We start from the raw sequence: 16,939 nt of genomic DNA on the forward strand, positions 1-16,939 counted from the left end.
CGCACCCTAGAACCCATGCTCTGCAACAAGAGAGGCCACCGTGGTGAGAAGCCTGGGCCCCGAAACTAGAGAGCAGCCCCCCACTCGCCACAATTAGAGGGAACTCGCGCACAGCAGGGAAGACCCAGCGCAGCCAAAAACATTTTTAACAAAACCCCAATTCTCTTTTACATTGTGCTTTCTTTTCTTTCAGTCCTCACTGGCTCCTCTTCATGCTCCCCCCACCCTCATGTCCTTCGGGTCGCTGAACCAGTCCTCTACTTCTGTGTGTCCCGGTCTCGAATTCTCCTCTCCTTTCTCCTGTAAGGATACAGAGGTTGGATTTAGGGCCCTCCAGGATAGTCCAGGATTTTGTACAAAGTCCTCAATTACATCTGCAAAGAACCTTTGTCCAGGTAAGCTCACACTCACGGACATGGGTTTGGACATGAGACCGCACTGAGACTGCTGGCGAGACCCAGCCCTGCACATCTGCAGAGCGTCCCTCCTGGGCAGGTTTCCACGTCTTGAAATGAAAGGTCAGCGTGGTTGGCTTCACACACAGCTTCCTGCAGGCAGATCCTGCCATGGGACTTTTGCTTCTGTTTCCGCGGCACCAGGCAGCAGCCCCAAGCCCTCCTCCAGACACCAGAAGGGAGAACGAGCCACAGTCCTTGTGGTCCTCCCAATGTCGGGCTGGAGAAAGCCAGCTCTCAGCCCCAGTGTGGGTTTGGGGGACATATCTTTGGGGGACGTGACTCACCCCTTGCAACAGGGACCCCAGGCGTCCTGTATCTGCTTTCACGTTGAAGACCTGTGTTCTGCTTCACTGAGCCAGGCCAAAGTTTGCTGAAATTCTTTCCTATTCTCTATGCTTTTGTTCTGAGTCTTCATTTAAGGACACAGCCTTGGGGTCCTGAAAGCCATGGACTAGAGCTGATCCGGGCTCTGCCCCTTCTTATCTAAGCCCCAAGTGAGAAGTTTGTCTTTGTTCTCAGTTACAGAAGGTAGAAGGGCAGCAAGGGCTTCCCCTTGCGCCGCCACCACCCCGCCCCCGACAGAGAAGCCCTGAGTGCTGGCAGGGGGCTACCTCTTGGGTTGGTGATCTCCAGCCAGCCTGGAGCATCCTGACATTCCGAGATGCAGGGTTCTGGCAAGCCCACGCTGGGGCCGAGGGCTGGCTTTCTCCAGCCTGACTTTGGGAGGACCGTAAGGACTGTGGCACGTTCTCCCTTCTGGTGTCTGGAGGAGGGCTTGCTGCCTGGTGCCACGGAAACAAAAGTGAAAGTCCCACAGCAGGATCTGCCTGCAGGAAGCTGTGCGTGGAGCCAGCCACGCTGACCTTTCACGTCAAGACGTGGGATGCCCAGCAGGGATGTTCTGCAGATTTGCAGGGCTGGGGCTGGCTGGTGGTCTCAGGCCCTGCTCCCACTCACTGGCCACTGCCAACCAGCCCCTCTCCCATAGGCTGGGTTGGGTGAGCAGGCAGAACTCGGAGAAGCCCAGCAACATTATGTACAAGGTGACCGAGGACTGGAGGTGGGAAGGTCGTCACCCAGGTCACATGTGAGTCCGCACTGGAGCGAGCTTGGGCTCCAGTAATTTCTGTCACCCCTGCAGGAACGCGGGGGCACCAGAAGCTGAGAACGTTCCACTAGATTTGGAGGACCTATAGCAGCACTTCTCACAGTGTGAACTGGGTACCCTGGTGCGGTCCTGAGACTGTTTTAGGGTCCAAGACATGAAAACCACTGTTCCCAAAATACGAGGATGCTATTTTCATTTTATTCTTTCACAGCTTAACAGTGGAGCTTTCTGGAGGCTATGTCGTGTGAGATTGCAATAGAAGGAACACAGAAGCAGGTGTGAGACTCCAACTGGCTTCTGTTAAGCCAGACGTTAAAAAGACTCTCAAAAAAAATGTAAAATAATACTGCTTTTCTCACTCAATATTTATATTTTGGAATAGATAGCTGGTTTTCATACATAATGTGTTATTTGTGTTATCAACATAATGGGCTTATCATTTTTCTTTTTAAAGGGATAGGTAAATGAATATTTTTTAAAACTTAGAGTAAATATTAATAGACTAACCTACAGAAACAAATGACTGTGGCCCCAGTAATTTCCTTTTTAGTGAAAAGAATCCTGAGACTAAAAGTTTTGAAAACCACTGATGCAGAGGATGACAGAAGCTGGAGTCAAGATTCCAGGAAGAGCTGGGGCTTTGGAGTCAGAACAGGGTATGAATCCAGGCTTTGCCATCCTCATTCATTTGTCCACTACCATCATCATTGTCATCACCACGGCCACCAACACCACCATCATCGCCATCACTACCATCATGACCACCATCACCATCATCACCACCACCATCACCATCACCACCATCACCACCATCATCACCACCATCACCACCATCACCACAATCACCAACATCACCATCACCACCACCATCACCACCATCATCACCACCATCACCACCACCATTACCACCACCACCATCACCACCTTCACCACCATCACCATCACCACCACCATCACCACCACCACCATCACCATCACCACCACCATCATCACCATCACCACCATCACCATCATCACCACCATGACCACCACCATCACCACCACCACCATCACCATCACCACCACCACCATCACCACCACCACCACCACCATCACCATCACCACCATCACCATCACCATCATCACCACCATCACCACCATCACCACCATCACCATCACCACCACCACCATCACCACCACCACCACCACCATCACCACCTTCACCATCACCACCACCATCACCACCACCATCACCACCATCACCACCATCACCACCACCACCATCACCACCATCACCACCACCATCACCACCACCATCACCACCATCACCACCACCACCATCACCACCATCACCACCACTATCACCACCACCACCATCACCACCATCACCACCACCACCATCACCAACACCATCACCGCCATCACCACCATCATCACCACCATCACCACCATCACCATCACCACCATCACCACCATCACCACCACCACCATCACCATCACCACCACCACCATCACCACCACCACCACCACCATCACCATCACCACCATCACCATCACCATCATCACCACCATCACCGCCATCACCACCACCATCACCACCATCACCACCACCATCACCACCATCACCATCACCACCATCACCACCACCATCACCATCACCACCATCACCATCACCACCATCACCACCACCACCACCACCATCACCACCTTCACCATCACCACCACCATCACCACCACCATCACCACCACTATCACCACCATCACCACCACCATCACCACCACCATCACCACCATCACCACCATCACCACCACCATCACCACCACCATCACCACCATCACCACCACCACCATCACCACCATCACCACCACTATCACCACCACCACCATCACCACCATCACCACCACCACCATCACCAACACCATCACCGCCATCACCACCATCATCACCACCATCACCACCATCACCATCACCACCATCACCACCACCACCATCACCATCACCACCACCACCATCACCACCACCACCACCACCATCACCATCACCACCATCACCATCACCATCATCACCACCATCACCGCCATCACCACCACCATCACCACCATCACCACCACCATCACCACCATCACCATCACCACCATCACCACCACCATCACCATCACCACCATCACCATCACCACCATCACCACCACCACCACCACCATCACCACCTTCACCATCACCACCACCATCACCACCACCATCACCACCATCACCACCACCATCACCACCACTATCACCACCATCACCACCACCATCACCACCACCATCACCACCATCACCATCACCACCACCATCACCACCATCACCACCACCATCACCACCATCACCATCACCACCATCACCACCACCATCACCATCACCACCATCACCATCACCACCATCACCACCACCACCACCACCATCACCACCTTCACCATCACCACCACCATCACCACCACCACCACCACCATCACCACCACCATCACCACCACCATCACCACCACTATCACCACCATCACCACCACCATCACCACCATCACCACCACCATCACCACCACTATCACCACCATCACCACCACCATCACCACCACCATCACCACCATCACCATCACCACCACCACCATCACCACCACCATCACCACCATCACCATCACCACCATCACCACCACCATCACCATCACCACCATCACCATCACCACCATCACCACCACCACCACCACCATCACCACCTTCACCATCACCACCACCATCACCACCACCATCACCACCATCACCACCACCATCACCACCACCATCACCACCATCACCACCACTATCACCACCACCACCATCACCACCATCACCATCACCACCATCACCACCACCACCACCACCATCACCACCATCACCATCACCATCATCACCACCATCACCACCATCACCACCATCACCATCACCACCATCACCACCGTCATCACAGCGTCATCATCACCATGATTACCATCTACCCTTGGCTGAGCATCTACTATGTGCCAGACACCGTGTTAAGTGGTTTATAGTCATCATCTCCACTTGCCAGACCTTTATGAAGTAGGTGTTATTATCCATATTTACAAGTGAGGAAATTGAAAGTTTTAAAAAATTAAACAAAGTCACCTGGCGGAGCGGGCTCTGAACTGCAATCTGTTTGGCTCCACAGACCCTCTGGAAAGTTGCTCAAGCTTGCTTAGTCCCCACTTGATAGCTGTTAGTTGGGAATGTTACTAATGATACTAGTTGCTGTTGCTGACTACCCACTAAGCCCCAGGCATGGGGATAGGTGCCCGCCCACATCATCTTAGTCCTGGCTGTCATGCAGAGCCGGCATTGAGGTAACACCCGTCCTGGTGCAGGTGAGTTGCATGTAGAAGCATTGCCCCAGTGCCTGCACTGCGGCGTGCCTGGTGAAGGTTCGCCCCTATCGGCATGGCCTCCCTTCACAGTGTGGGGCCAAGGCTGCTGCCACTGGGACTTCGTGCAGATGGCAGAGATGGGCACGGCCTCCACCACCGTTCAGCTCTGTCCCCTGGACTCGGGATGGTCCCAGGGACCTCTCTGTTCCTCCTCTCCCTCACTGAATATTAATGGCGCCTCTCTTAGTTGCTATAATAGTATTCTAGGCTCAGGGGAGTCCATTGAGAACCGGAAAGCAAGGCTCCTGCCTGCATGTTGCTCACAATCAAAGACAGAAAACAAGTGCCTGAAGGCAGCCCCTAGCAAGGCAGCCCCGGCTCTGACCCGTGCTGTGAAGGACAGGTGACTGAGTGAGGGGCTGGGAGGAGGCACAGGATGCTGGGGCTCTTTGCAGACAGTGGCTAGGGAGAGCTTTCTGAGAACAGGGCTGACCTCTGAGCAGGAACCTGTGTGAAGTGAAGGGGTGAGCCCTGGCACCTCGGGGCTGACCGTCTTCCAGGCAGAGGAACAGCAGGTGCTCAGGCATGGGCTTGGTGTGTTCACATGATGGCCAGAGGTCAGGGAGAAGGGGTACCAGGTGAGGCCATGGAGACTGACACCCATTCCCCCCCACCCCACGCATGACTTTCTGTGCCGTATGTGGAGTTTTATCTTCATTGTGATGGAGACCATATCGGGCAGGGCGAGGTGGGGAGTTGCTGGTTTCTGAGAAGGGAATGTTATGATCTTGTTAAAAAAAAAACATTTCTCTGGCTCCAGAGGTTCAAGAATGGAGACAGGGTGCCTTTAGAAAGATTTCATGTGGTCCAGACTTACTTTAGGATGGTAGAAGGGGAAGTTGGAAGCAGGGGGCAGATTCAGGTATATTTTGAAAATAAGAAAAACTGATATCCACCCAAGCCTATGGCCTTAGGAATGGGTGGGAAAGGTGCCTTAGCCAGCTCAGGCTGCTATAACAAAATATCACAGGTGATGTGGCTTCTAAACAAATTTATTTATCACAGTCTGGAGGCTGGAAGATTGAGATTGGGGTCCCAGCATAATGGAGGTCAAGGGAGGGCTGTCTTCCTGGGTTCCAGACTGCTGCCTTCTCTTTGCATCCTCACAAGGCCGAGAGAGAGAGAGAGAGAGAGAGCTCTCTGAGGTCTTTTTTATAAAGACACTAATCTCACTCATACGGGCTCCACCCTCATGACTTAATCACCTCTTCTCCTTCTAAAACCACCACATGGGGATTAAGGTTTCAACACATGAACTTGAGAGGACATAAACATTCAGATCCCCTGGAGAAGGAAATGGCAACCCACTCCGATATTCTTGCCTGGAAAATTCCATGGACAGAGAAGCCCTGCAGGCTACAGTCCATGGGGTCGCAAAGAGTAGGACACAACTGAGCATGCACACACGCACGAATGCACACATGCACGCATACAAACATTCAGTTCACAACAGAGGTTTCCAAGCAACGGCAGTTCACCAGCAAGGGCTGGGACAGGAGTCAGGGTTCTAGCTGACTCTGCCCCCAGGCTAGATGACATTGACCTTTGGTGCTTCAGCATGCCCCCATCCTTAGATGATAACACACCTCCCAGCTCTCAAGGGAGTACCAAGACTCCAGAGAGGTAGCAGGGAAACACGTTTTTCTTTTTGAACCACATCATCTTCTGCAGTGTGGTCAGACAGCCCGCATGGCCCTCGGGGTCAGACATGAGCTCTTTGCGGTCAGACTTGATCTCCTCCCCAGTGGTCTCCCTTCAGCTTGCTCAAGGTAGATGCTTCACAGATGAGTGAAACCATGAACTCTCAAACACATAGGTGCAGTAATCCTCAACAAACTATTAGCAAATCCAGTCTAGCAACATATAACACTGTCAACTAGGAGTTATCACAGAAATGCAAGGCTGGTTCAACATTTGAAAATCAATCACTGTAATTTACTGTAGCAACAGACCGAAGAAGCAAGACCATATGACCCTCTCAGTGGAGACAGGAAAAGCGTACTTTATGGTGACAGACTTGAAGTTTCCCGGCTCAGACTGGGGACAAAGTAGAGATATCCACTCTCTCCAGGCCTATTTAACAGCATACTGAAATCCCAGCCCCTGCAGTAAGATGATCCACACATAGATTGATTTTGGAATGTTGAACAACAAGCTTCTACTGTGTAGCACAGGGAACTATATTAAATTTTATATAAAAAACCATAATGGAAAAGAATATATATATAAATTTAACTGAGTCTTGTCATTGTGCAGCAGAAATTAACACATTACATAAAAGATAAAGGGACAGTCTTTTCAACAAATTGTGCTGGGAAACTGATCTCCACATGGGAAAGAGTGAAGTTGGACCCTTACCTCATACCATATACAAAATTAATACAAAATGGATTAAAGACTTAAGCATAATAGCTAAAGCTATAAAACTCTTAGAAGAAGGGAGGTGGGAGGGAGGTTCATGATGGGGGCCACTTGTCCACCCATGGCTGATTCATGTCAATGTATGGCAAAAACCACTACAATATTGTAAAATAATTAGCCTCCAATTAAAATAAATAATTAAAAAAAAACACTCAACCTAGGAAAATCCCCTTTCTTTAGTTTTCAAGGGGAAATGAAATGTTTTCCATTGTTCATGATACTTAAAAAATATAGATCATCTACTGTGTAAATCTTTACTTTTCTGAATGTTATCCACATCTTGAAATGATCTGCTCATATCAGATTTTACCCACAAAGTAAGTGCTTGTGAAATAACCTGCAGTCTTTGATGACTATAAAGATAAAATAACGTTAATGACATACTGAACCTAAAATCAAATAGTGGAATATTAAAATCAACACAAATAAAATCTTCAAACTAAAAAAAAAAAAAAACTCTTGGAAGAAAACGGGAGAAGGTTCGTAACTCTGGGCTTGGTTTCTTAGATGGGACACCAAAGGCATGGGCATAAAAAGAAGAAACAAAACAGACTGGATTCATCAAAATTAAAGGTTTTGTGCATCTAAGGACACTGTCAGCAGACTGAAAAGGCAACCCAGGGATGGGAGACAATATTTGCATATAGTATCAGATAAGGAAAGAGTCTGCCTGCAATGCGGGGGAGCTGGGTTCAACCCTTGGGTCAGAAAGATCCTCTGGAGATGGAAATGGCAACCCACTCCAATATTCTTGCCTGGAGAATCCCCTGGACAGAGGAGCCTGGCATGCTGCCATTCATGGGGTCGCAGATTCATACACAACTGAGTGACTAACACTTTCACTTTTCACAAGGAATTAATATCTAGAATGGATTAGAAAGAAAACCTCCTACAATTCAGCCAGAACACCTTGATTAAAAAATAGGCACAGGATTTAAGTAGATATGTATCCAAAGAAGGCATACAAGTGGTGAAAGACCATATGAAAAGATGCTCCACACCGCTAGTCATTAGGGAAACGCATATCCAGACCACACAGACACCCTGGAATGCTTGGTGTCTGTCACCATCGTGGCCATACCTTCAAGCACGCAGGTGTTCATCTTTTGCTCATGGGCTGTTTGCTCTATACACATTTAGGAGTGAGACCCAACTGCGTCCTCAAGGTGCTCTGAGGCTGGGGGAGGTGGGGAAGAAAAGATGTTACAGCAGCCAACTGTAATGGCTGATTTTATGTGTCATCTTGACTGGGCTGAGGGCTGCTCAGGTAGCTGGGTGAATAGACATATCTGCGTGATGTAAGACATGATTTCTGGGTGTGGCTGGGACGTGTTTCTGGAAGACATTAGCATTTTAAGACATTTATTTATTTGGCTGTGCCCCGTCTTTGTTGAGGCACCCAAGGATTTTCATAGAGGCTTGCAGGATTTTTAATTGCAGGCACTTGGCATCTAGTTCTCTGACCAGGGATTGAACCCAGGCCCCCCGAATTGGAAACGCAGTCTTAGCCTGGACCCCCCCAGGGAAGTCCAAGAGACCAGCCTCTGATTCTACACTGAGTGACGATTTGTTGTCATTCAGCCACTCAGTCCTGTGAGACTCTTTGTGACCCCAGGGACTGCAGCACGCCAGGCTTCCCTGTCCTTCACCATCTCCTGGAGTTTGCTCACACTCATGTCCATTGAGTCAGTGATGCCATCCAACCATCTCATCCTCTGTCGCCCTCTTCTCCTCCTGCCCTCAATCTTTCCTAGCTTTGGGGTCTTGTTCAATGAGTCAGCTCTTGGCATCAGGTGGCCAGACGATTGGAGTTTCAGCTTCAGCATCAGTCCTTCCAATGAATATTCAGGGTTGATTTCCTTTAGGATTGCCTGGTTTGATCTCCTTGCAGTCCAAGGGACTCTCAAGAGTCTTTCTTTCTGGAGCTATTTCTCTGCTCTTCCCTAGTAGCATGGCCCTCACCAATTTGGGCAGGCGTCATTCAGTCCAAAGGTTGAGGATAGGTGGATTCACTCTCTTCTTGGGCTGGGATGTCATCTTCTGCCCTTGGACACGGGACCTGCTGGTTCACTGGCCTTCAGACTCAGGCTGAACTGCATCACTGCAATGGATGGTGGAGGACTTGGCCTCCATGACCGTGTGAGCCGACTCCTAGTCAGTCTCTTCGTACATGGATCTCCATACATTCCTTTGCTTCTGTTTCTCCTGGGGGTCCACAACACAGTGAGGGTGCCGGGGAGCCAGCAGGGCCTTCCTACGGCGTGAGGGGGGCGGCTCCCTGGGAGGTGGTCACCCAGAGCCGTGGGCCTCCGTGCACGGATCTCAGGCCTGGGTGGGGTGGGGGGTCTGGCAGGGTGGTCCTGCCCTTGCAGGGTGGTCCTCTGCAAGGTCCTCTGAGGGCACACGGGGGAGACCGGGAGCCGGGCTGGGCTCTGTCCCTGGCCTCCTCACAGCTGAGTCTGCTGACACCCTGTGTGTCTGCCGTGGCCTCCTCTGCCGCCGCCCTGTCCGATCAATCGTGTTTAGCTCCAGGGGGTCAGCGGTTCTGTTCTGTCACTGGACAAGGGCTTCTGAACCGAGCAGTGCCCCTCATCTTGGTGGAGGTGGGGTGGGATTCGAGATTCAATTAAAATGCTAACTACCTCTGGCCCCAGAAAGCCTGATGGCACACCCTGATGTCCCCAACGAGTTCAGCTCCTGGAGGCCCCAGAGGCAGCATCCACGTCCAGGCTGTCTCTGCAGGTCTCTCTCTCCTGCATCCCCATCCCCACAGAGGTGCAGGTCATGGATGCCCCGGGCCGCTGAGCCGTCCCTGGATTCCCATTGCTGCCCAGAGCTGACGCGGGGTCTAATCTATGGGAATGACAGGGCCTGGGAGGCAGGAAGGACTAGCCTCTTACTGAGAGCATCCGTGCAGTGAAATGCAATTTTTGGAGTAGATGACAGATTTACAAAATAATGGGCGGAAACTTCCCCAGTGGGTCAGTGGCTGGGACTCCACACTCCCAATGCAGGGGGTTTGATCCTTGGTCAGGGAACTAGATTCCTCATGCTGCAACTAAGGCCCAGCACAGCCACATAAATACATAAATATTAAGAAAATAACAGGTAGATCACACAGAAAATTAGCTCATCTGCTCCATTAGTGGTTGAAAACTGCTGGACATATTCATCAAAGAGCAGGGACAGGGCTGGGCTGGGCCAGGTGGGTAGGTTGGGGGTCCGCCCTCTTGTTTTAACTATAAGAGCTCCAATTTTAATCTCTGTAAGTATTGGAAAGTTTCCGCACCTTGGTAGGTGTGACGCTTTGTTACAAGCAACTGTGATCAGTGGTGGGGGCATTACTGGGGGTCCTTGCACACCCGTCTTGGTAAATATTTGCACATGGCAGAGGGCTGGTGGGCAGCTGTGTCCACCCACTGGCATGGCTTCCTGGGAAGGGCTGATGCCCACTGGTAACCAGACGGGCCCCACGCGGGGTTGTAGAGATGTAACCTCGGTTATAAGGATCTGGGGGCCACCAGCACAGAACCACCGAATGCAGATTCCAGGGTCCCTGGGGGGAGCCACCAGTTTCTGGAGGGGACCAGGGTGTCAGCACTTTTGGCTTCCAGGTCACCCTTACTTGTATTCAACCTAAGGCCCAGGGCGCCAGAGGGCAGCAGACCAGAAAGGGAAGGCTCTGGAAGGAAGCGCCCTGCCGAGCGGAAGGGAGCAGGCCTGCTGGGTGGGCAGGGCTGTTCAGGAACCAGCGACTTCTAGAATGAAGCCAAAGGGTGTGAGTGTGGAGCTCTACGCCAGGGCTGGTTTGCGCGTGAGCCAAGCACATTCAGGAAAGAAGAATTAAACAACAGAAGGGCCCGTCCCTCGGCCCGGCGTGCACCTGGCGCCCTCCCTCCGCAGGGACACACGGCCCCCAGCCTGCACCGAGTCTACTAGGAGAGCCTGCTCCTTCAGCCCACTTTGGCTGCAGCCTCGCCTCCTCCTAGAAGCCCTCCTGGACATCGCCCAGCTCAGCCAACTTCCCCGAGCCTCCTTGGAGCTGAGCTGATGTGGCCGTGAGCCCCAGGGAGGCAGCTGCCTGTCTGTCTGGGTTTGTCCATCAGGGTCCAGCAGACTCGGGAAGAGTGGAGGGGGCCCCAGTGTCCCAGAGTTTTACCCTGCTTCTCTGGGTGGGGAGGTTTTGTTCTGTGTGTCCACACCTGCTGTGCCAATATCAATCTGCTCTCTGTGGGTGGGGGGTGGGCAGAGGGATGACGTGGGAGGGGGGCCCTCTGCATGCCTAGCTGGGCCGCTCACCTCCAGTGCCTGCCTCCCCGGTGGTCTCCCCTCCTCAGTCCATAGCTCGGCAGCTGGTGGGGTCTTTGGACCTTAAGCAAGGGGGTGCAAGGAGGTGGGACGTGGCAGGGTGGTGGCCGGCGTGGGGACGGACCCGGCTGCTCCTTGCAGCCCCCCGACCCCACGGCTGCTTCTGCCCCCTCCTCTTGTCTCCAGCCTGTTCTCCGAGCCGGGTCTTCAGTCACCTGTGCTCTGGGAGCTCCCACCTCCCTCCATAGAGCCCCTCCCCTAACAGCCTTAGCCTTCTGGAAGCCCGGCCCAGACCACCCTGCCCCGCAAGGCCTCCCTGCCACCCTCAGGGATTCCCGTTAAGCTGGTGGTGGGGCAGTTTGGGTCCAAGCCTGGGGAGTTTTCCAAACATCCTTTGTGAGGCCGCTGGGGAGTGGGGTGGAGAACTTCAAGGAAGAATTGGGTCCCTTGGGGCAGGCCCTGAAGGAACCTTACTACACGGCTCAAAATAGCCTGGAGTTAAAACTCCCCTCCAGGTCCTCCCCACCACTCTATGCAAAACAAAGAACTCTCTCCCCCGAAGAAAAAAAAATGGACTTTAAGGTTGATTACACCCAGCTCCCAGCTGGTCCAGCCTCTGGCCCATCTCCAGAATTCCCTGCCCCAGCCGTTTAAAAAGAGATAAAACCTTGGAGAAGAACAGGCCCCCTTAAACACAGTAGATTTCCACATATATGCCTATATATACTCTCCTTATTTTTCCGAACCTCACCTTCTCTAACTCCCTTACCCGACAGTCCCGTCCCGACGCCCCAGAGGTGGTGGGCAGCCCCCCTTCCTCAAGTGGGCTCCCTTGCTTAGCCGGGGCTGCAGGCCCAGGGAAATGAGTGTCGGACACTTGGGTTCTGGGGTGAGAAGGTCTCCCCAACCTCGAAATGGAAGGAACAGGTCTGTCTTTTCACAGAAGCAGGAAGTCAGCCCAGGGGGTGAGAGCACGTGGCCCCCGCCCCCAACACACGCCCCAGCGTCTGCCTGTCTGTTGAGTAAAGCGGTAACGTCCCCACCCCTGGAGGCCTGGGAACTTCAGCTGCAGGCCCGAGAAGGGGAGAAATTCCGGGAGGGGTCAGGGGAGCCATCGAGGGTCTGTCGCCCCTGGAATCACGTCCCTGGAACGTCTGGGGCCACATTGTCCCAGCGCTGCATGGACAAGGGGCCGTCGCAGGGCCCAGACCTGGCGACGGAGAGGGAGGCCCCCAGGCCTGCGGGCAGCTCCGCTCTTTCCCGTGATCCCTTGTGCTCTCTCCAGCACTTTCTGGTTCTTTCCGGCCAAGGTGGACCAGCAGGGGCCCTCGGTGAGGTCCTTCTGGACCAACAGGAGGCTGGAGAGAAGGTGGGTGAGGTCTTCTTGGATCTGTTCGCCCTGCCTCCCCCACCCCAGGTCTGCTCTCTGTGCTCCCGGGAGTGACGCAGCGGCAGGGAGGCGCCTCCAGCACAGACCCCGGTGCCGGCCCTGGGGGAGGGAGAGGGCTTCCCTGGGGGCCGGGCGGGTCTGTGAGGCCCTGAGAGGACAGGCGTGTAGGGAACGCTGAGGGCGGCCCCAGGGGCCCCTGGTCCTCTGTGGGGGGGGGGGGGGGGGGCGGGGTTTGAGGGTAGACTTTCCCCTTTGTGCAGTGCCAGCCAGCTGGACTTTTCTTTCCGGAGCTCTCTTGCAGGGTATATCCCTTACCTAGAAAGCCCCCTGAAATCCAGGATGGGGTTCCCTGTTTAGGCTTCATGGCCTCTGGATATCCACTGCTCTGAATCCTATTCTGCTACGAACTGATCCTCACAGCAGACCCTCCCCCACCGGCACTCCTAATTCATACTAGGGTGTGAGGGATTGCTAGAGGCTTATCTGAAATCTTTCTTTAAGAAGTTTTGCATTCTTACTGACCCAAAAGGAATGTTTGATCATCTTCTCTCACAAAGAGTAGCTGTTGAGAGTGGGGGTGGAGAAAGGCGGGACTGAGTCACAGAAAGCTCTCTCTGAAACCGGTCTGGTAGACAATGCAGTGGGTTGTTCAGCCTTTCTGAGCCTCAGCCTCTCCCTTCTGCAGAGGTTTTAATCACAACTTATCAGGGGCTTCAGGAGGGTAGACAGAGGGAATGCTCCTGTGCCTGGCATGCAGGAGGGGCTCCATTATTGCTCCGTCAACCCCCGTGGTCAGATGGGGGAGAGGTATCCGTGCTGGTTCTCCACTGCAATCCTCATTAGCTCGCTTGCCCACTGAGTTGCCCCACCCCCTGTCCACAGGCGGTCACATCATGGGCGTGGCAGCCTCTGCTCCAGCTGGCACCTCTGGGGTCTCAGCTTCCCCCGCACCTGATTTCCCGTCCACCCATCTGTCCTCCCTTCCCCGGGCACGCTAAGTTGCTTCAGTTGTGTCCAATTCTTTGTGACCCCGTGGACTGTAGCCCTCCAGGCTCCTCCGTCCTTGGGATTCTCCAGGCAAGAATACTGGAGTGGGTTGCCATGCCCTCCTCCGGGGCATCTTCCTGTCCCAGGGGCTGAACCCAAGGTTCTTAGGTCCCCCGCACCGGCAGGAGGGCTCTTTACCTCTAGAGCCTCCTGGGGAGCCCACCTCTCCGTGTGCCGGCACCAAAAAGGTGGGGGTGCAGCAAAACCCTCGCCCCAGGGTGACCCCTGCTGGGAGGAAAGGAAGATGCTCTAGGGAAAGACGGGGAAGCTGGAGGACCTCGGGGCTCCTCCAGAGGGGCAAGAACAAGCCAGGCTGGTCCTGCCCGGCTGTCCAGGGCCACAGAGGCCTGAGCCAGGACCTCACCCAGAGCCCTCTCCAAGTGCCCCAGTCTTTTGGTTTTGTAACCACCGGCTGGAAGGCTCCCTGTGGGTGTGTGGGTCCGGGTCTGGCAGAGGGGAGCCCCGCTGAAAGACCAGGCGGCTACTAGTACCTACCGGCTCGGCTCAGCGGCAGGACGCAGGTAGAGACCAGGTGGTGCCTCTGCAAACCGGTGAACCCCCACCGGGACCCCCAACAAGCCAAGAGGAGCTGGGGGAGGGGCCTGGACCGCATCCTCCTTCCCACCCCCAGATGCCTCCATGCTGAGCTTCCGAGCCACAGCGTGAGAGGCTAGAGGTCTACTGCTGAAGTCCCCGTGTGGGGCTTGGCCACCAGCAGCTCCAGGAGACTAACACACGTCCACCACGGAAGCAGGACACATGAGGGCCCCCAGGGCTCTGACGGAGGCCTCGGGGGAGAGCTGGCGTCCCCCAGCACTGATGCCCGGAGCACAGGAGTGATTCTGCCTTCTGAAGGTGTGGCCCGTGACTGGCTGAACAGAAGCGGCCCTTCTCCGTCTTGGAGCAAAGGGGACTGTCGTGGGCCACCCCCCGCTACCTCCTCCAGGGAGGCCTCCTGGCAGGCTCCTGTGTGGCCCACCTTCCTACCCCTCCAGCTCTTTGTGGTTTTGCTGGTTTTCCATCTGGATGGGGAGCCCCTCCGGGCTGGCGTGGTGGCCGTGCTGTTCTCCAGGCCTCCGACCACCTCCTCGCAGCGTGGCTGCAAAGGCTGGTAAACCCCACGGTCAGTGTGGCCCGAGTCAGGGAGCCCTCATGGGCGCCTGGCACACTCATGAGTTCTGGGTTGATGTGCTGGCCCCCACCTGGGGGGTGTTCCGCTCACCCGCCTGTGCTAGAGGAGGACCAGGGGGTGCCCCACCCCTTGGAGTCCGTTTCAGGGAACCCCTGCGGGGCGGAGAGGAGTGAGCAAGAGTCTCTGCAGGAAGAGGAGGCGGCGGCAGGTCTTGCTGCCCAGTGGGGTGAGCAGTAATTTAAGACAGCTGACAGGCCCCATCTGTGCCAGGAGGCTGCCCGGCCCGCCTTCTCCTTCACACACCTGGCAAGGACGGCCGTGGCAGCAGCGGGCTGCCGGGCCCCGCGCCAGCGACGGGGGTGGCCCCCCAGGCCCCGGGCAGGAGGCGCTGCGTCCTGTGGCTGCAGCCTCCGCTGCCCCAGGGTGCAGGGGCCGTGGGACCCGCAGGGGAGCAGCCCGTCTGCTGGCTTTCATCTGCCGAGGAGGGGCCCCTAGGAGGCCAGCCTGCTGGGCAGGCGGCTGCTGGGCGGGGGCCTGGCAGTCGGTCCGTCCAGCAGGCTGTGTCATTGACGGCGTCATCACCAGGCTGCCCCGGTGGACCTCGGGGAGCCTACGGTGAGCAAAGCAGAGGGTCCCACCATCCAGGGTCCCCTCTGGGCTGAGAGGCAGGAATCACACGGACGGACAGGCAGCTCATGGGGCGCACGCCCACCTGGAGACCCTCACTCTGCAGCCCCCTCCCTGCTCACCCCCAGACCTCGGCCACTGCCGCTGTGGTCTTCCTGACCCCCTGACCTCCAGGGGTCCGGCCCAGCCGCTGGGGCTGTCTGGCCAGCCCCTCATCTGTCCAGCCTCATGGTGGGTCTGAGATGCGGTAAGGGGAAAGCGCTGAGTGCCCCTCCTGCAGCAGGGGTGATGCTCTCCGCCCCCAGGGTCGGCCCCTCAGGCCCTCTCTCCTGTCAGCCCGGGTGCCTTCAGGGTACGCCCAGCGCCCTGGCTCAGGCTCCCACTCCCCTGAGACGAGCCCCCCCTCTTTGAGGGGCTGTGCCCTGGAGCCAGACCCCCGGGGATGACCACAGCTCTGCCACTTACTAGATGTTTGACGTTGAACATCACTGAACCTCCGGGTGGGCAGAATTGCAGGGCGGCTCGATGCCCCCTCCCCACGATATCCTGCCCTTGAGCTTGGGTGGCACCTGTGGATACGAGTGAGATGGTGCCTGTGATGACTTCACTCAGCCTGGCAACGGGGATCTTTGCAGAGGTCACTGAGGCCGCTACTCGGTCGACTTTGGTTCATCAAACAGGAGATGAGTGGAGTGGGCCTGGCTACTGGATCCGGAGGTCAGAGACTGAGGAGGTTGTGACAGGAGGGAGGCTCTCCCTGGCCCAAAGACAGAAGAGGCCATGTGGCAGGGAACTCTGTGGCCCCGCTCATAACCAGCTAGGAAACGGGGACCTCAGTCCTACGGCTGCTAGAAATGGAGTTTGGCCAGTGGCCTGAGTGATCATGGGCGTGAGCTCTCTCCCAGGGGATGAAGAAGGAACTGGCCGGCAGGTGTCCTGATTTCTGTCTGTGAGGCTCTGAGCAGACACCCCAGCAGAGCCTGGACTGCTGGCCACTGTAACAATAGTGGTGGAGGGGG

The 16,939-nt window shown here is 55.0% G+C and overlaps 1 pseudogene; it reads left to right on the forward strand.

Moving 5' to 3' along the window:
• Positions 1-1,119: 1,119 nt before the first annotated feature.
• Positions 1,120-16,366, forward strand: LOC133040826 (basic proline-rich protein-like; annotated as a pseudogene).
• The last annotated feature ends 573 nt before the right edge of the window (positions 16,367-16,939 follow it).

This window comes from Dama dama, chromosome 2 (genome assembly GCF_033118175.1).
Source record: "Dama dama isolate Ldn47 chromosome 2, ASM3311817v1, whole genome shotgun sequence".
Taxonomy (NCBI): Eukaryota; Metazoa; Chordata; class Mammalia; order Artiodactyla; family Cervidae; genus Dama; species Dama dama.